Genomic DNA, 4349 nt, shown 5'->3' with positions numbered 1-4349 from the left:
CCAATAAAAAAATAACATGGCTATTAGAAAGAAACATATAAATACAAAGAAAATGCATTACATAATATGCTAGGGCTATTTTAACATCAGTGATTTTCCTCTCCACAGAGTTGCTATATATTTTCTTAATGGCTGAGATCAACTTCCAATTGTAACTAGAAATGCCTTTCCTGGGTTGCTTTTGATTGATTCGATTGCAGATATTGCAAGTTTGGGCTTAAAATGAGGTGAGAATATGTAGAGTAAAGCTTGAGTTCCAGAGTAGCTTACTGTCTATGTCTACAAACAAGGGATAAGGATAGGACTTCAGTTTCGTATCAGGAGGAACTTTCCTAAATACTGCTCCTAGTTAGTTCTGCTCTAGCCCCGAAACAACAGGAGTTGCTGAAATAATGTGAGAGTTTTATACCAGTGCCTATCAAGTCTAATCAGAAACAAGCCTTTAATGTAACACTGACCAAAAAAAAATGTGAGGCCAGAATCTGTTATATAGACAAAACTACTTTAGCTCAACAGGATGAGTCTACATTTATTTTATACTTTACATTTATTTCTGTGAATGAAGAGCAGGGATCAGAGTATCTCAAGAATGAAATATCTGTTTGTAGCTCTGCTCTGGAAAGTACAGATCTCATTTGTGCATTAAAAGCCCACCGGTTAAAAAGCTGTAAAGAAGCAAGCAGAAGAACCTCCCTGAGCCCCACAGCAGCTCCAGCTGTTCAAGGAACAAAGGCGGGAGGACTGTGGTTAAAAAAAGACGACAGGCAGCGTTTTGCTCTGAGGACTGGAAAAGCACATGCCAGCATGCGTTTCCTTACTCTGGGACTGCGTTAACTCACAAAATGTGAGTGTGATTTCCTGGAGAGGGAAAAGCAAGGAAGTAATGTGAAAAGGGTCTCTATCCCTACCAGTCATTCGCAACACCAAGGAGGGGAAACTGAGGCAAAGGGTGATTGTCCGCAGTGCTGCAAGCAGTCGTGTTTTCCTTTGATTCTACATAAAAAGAAGAGCTTCTTCATCAGTCTTTTGTTGGTCCTTTCCCCTCAATCAAACTTCTTTACTTGTTAGGAGGGAAGTATGGCCTATCATGGGAGTCCAGGGAAGGTATTTTCTTTTCCCATATCCTGAGCAAGTGTTTCAACTGGTAACAAAGGAAATCTTCCTCCGTTTTGTTGCTAATTATACCTAAGAAAACAGTTGCATCTACTGTTTATAAGTAGCAAGTTATTCTGTGCAATCTGAATGCAGTCTAAACAACGATGAAACATTTAGAAATTGCTTGGTAGTGAGGCACCGGCAGATAATGGAGTTCTCAGCTTCTTGTTTACATTACAGCATCCATATGTAATGCTTGATAATGTATTTGCTGTGACATTGGCATGATTATCTGCATCAGTTAAAATGAGTGTTAATTTATAATCAACTGTGATTGGAATACTGGTGCAAGGCATTGAATTATTCACAACAAGAAATGTTCCATTAATCAATCCAAGAGACTAAAGGACAGGGGTTTTTTTTTAAAAAAATATTTAGCTGCCTAGAGATGCTAATGATGTTCTTAGGCATTTTTTGAAATCCTGGCATACAGTGAACAGCTACTACGTTTCTTCAAAATACCCACTTATTCTGAAACCAGTACTCATAAGAAGTTTCTTCCTTGTGCATTGGTTTCTTTAAAAGTGCTTGCATCAATAAAAGTACTGTAAGAATGGAGGGCTCAAAAAAATTAAGATATTCTTTTACAGAGCTAGTTGGAAATTAAAGAAAGAGACCCGTGAACTGAGACATAACGATCTCCTTTTACTTCTGGAAATGATAATTTGGCATATACACTGCCGAATGTTTTTCCTCGGTGACGTGCTCATCCTATGAGCTCCACTGAGGAGGTGCTGGATGTGCAGCACCCTGTAAAGCCAGGCTGCTAGAAACTGAATGCGTGCAGCAAAAGCTCTTAATCAACACCAGTGCTAATTCTTTATTGCTTGATTGGGGCGACCTTGTAGTTTCTAAGAGCTATTAGGCATGCTGTTTGTTTAAAAAAAATGAAGTAGCAACAAACAAACTTTCAGTGCATCGAGATGATTCACATTGCAGTTACTGGTGCTCAAAATATGGTGAGCTACATATGTTAAAGAATACATTTTAAGGGCATTTACCTAACTCCAAATGGCTTTTGCTGTTGATGGGCAACGTAAGGTCCGTGAGTCATCCAGCACACTTAATGACTGCGGTTAGTAATTGGAGAAAAGGAGCTCCCCATGGAAGAAGTTGTGTAACCTTGATTTTAATAGGTCCTTGCCCAGGCCTACCCTTTTCCGTGATGTGAGGGCTATCTCCTAGTGTCTATGGCTCACGAATAACCCCGGTGAGTTCATTGTGAACGAAACATGGAATATTGTGAAAGCCTGACTCCACCGAAGGCAGTGGTAACACACGCATTGTGTGCGGTGAGGACGAGATCTCACCTGCAAGGTCTCGCTCTGCCCAGCTCCGGCAACTGAGAGATGAGGATCATGGGGCCAGTGTCCTCTTATGTCCTCGCTGAGTGAACAGGGTGAAACGCTTGCCAGCCAAGCTGGTACCAGTCTCGAACGCAGAGGTACTTTTTGATGTCTTTGAGTCACAGGTGCTTTGCGTTGGCTTACGCAATCTGTCTTCTTTATACCTCAGGCTGAATCCTGCTTTCAACCAAGTATTGCCACAGAGTCAGCGGGAGCTCCAATCCCTCCCTCAAATCCAGCAGGATGGGGTTATGAAAGCAAATCTTGCAACCACTGCACCGAGCCGTGCAGCAGAAGAAGTGCCAAGTTTTGCCTAGCTGACTTTCCCCTGTACAGCAAGGTAGGCTGTGTACACTAAGGACTCTCGGGAGGGCTTACATTAATTTGGCAGAGCAACACGCGGTGCAGGATTCCTGCTGCAGCTCACTTGTAAGATAGGCCTCGCAGTGTTGTGACTCAGCTGGTTTTATTTGTGGCAGGAATGTCAATGTCTGGGCTACGAGGCAGGAGCTACACAAGAAGCTCTGAGTTCAGCAGGCTTAGGAGCCTGAAACTGCCACTGTGCTCAGGCACATAAGTCCCTGAGTAAATTTAATTCAGATTTTACTCCTAGCTGGGGTTGCTCATCCCCTCTGTAAATGAAGTCACCTTATTTGGGTAGCCAGTATGGTTTTAGAAGACTAATAATAGACCCCCAGGTTAGAAAACTTTGACCTCAAGTTTTATTTAGGATGGAGGACTCTCATGCAAATTGCAGCCCAGAGAAGGGGGGGAACGCAACATCTGGTCTGTTTTTATAGCTTCTACTCTAATGCCTGGTGGCAAATCCATTTAACTAAGCTGTACAAAACCATCACCACTTCTGCTTAATTATGAATCTGTTGCATATCATTTTGGTTTCTGAAAATGAATATGGATAAACAGACTTACCTCTAATCTATATTGATCTCTATCAAGAGATGAACAGATGATGGACTTAAACCATCCAGTTCCATTCCGGTGAATTTCCCATCTGTACAGAAATGGAAAAATGTTTACTGTAATTAAGACCAAACACTTCAAGTAAATGATTATGGTAGTAAGCAAAAAAAAAAAAAAAAAAAAGAAAGAAAAAGAAAGAAAAAGTAAAGAGCAAAATCACACATGAGAAAATGTTGTTCTATATTGCCAAGGTCAGTTGACACCAGAATATAGAGGGCAGAAAATACGCTCGTCAGTTTGAGTAATGGGTTGTGCTCTTCCTCTTGGCAAAATGCATAAAGGTGAGCATCTTGCTTAACATCTATGTGCTTCAGTTTTGCTGCCTCCTAAACAGGGATAACAGCCCTCTGAAAGGGACCTGAGAACACTTTAAAGGCAACTGGTTTGTTTTCATCCTGATACTGTATTAGTCAGAAGAAACGATCACTCATCTTCCAGGTCTGTCACTAAATTGGGAAAGACACACAAGGAGAGTGCTGGAGAAGTGATAAAATTCAAACATACGGCATGCTGTTACAAGAGACAAAATGGCAAATGACACCTATCACAAGCTGCAAAGGCCAAGAGGGCATCAACCTTTGTTCCTTGTGGGAAGATCCTCGCTGGCTTTGGTTTATAAATATCACAACATCTTGAAATGCTACCTTGAAATTTCTGCCTGCCAGGAAAGCATTTAGTGCCTTTAGCGGATGAAGCATCCCTCACTCAGATGGTGGAATTTCAGTTCCAGAGCAGTATGTATGTGACCCGGTTGGCACTTGCGAGTCCTGTAATCTGTCACTCCCATCTGCCTAGATTTGGAGAAAAAAGATCTCTATTTCCTCTACTTTCTGCTCATCATCACTTGTCTGATGTAACTTCTACGTA

This window comes from Platalea leucorodia (assembly GCF_965183815.1).
Source record: "Platalea leucorodia genome assembly, chromosome: 3".
In the NCBI taxonomy this organism is placed as follows: Eukaryota; Metazoa; Chordata; class Aves; order Pelecaniformes; family Threskiornithidae; genus Platalea; species Platalea leucorodia.
The sequence above is the reverse complement of the archived record's forward strand: the minus strand, read 5'-3'. Positions refer to the sequence as shown.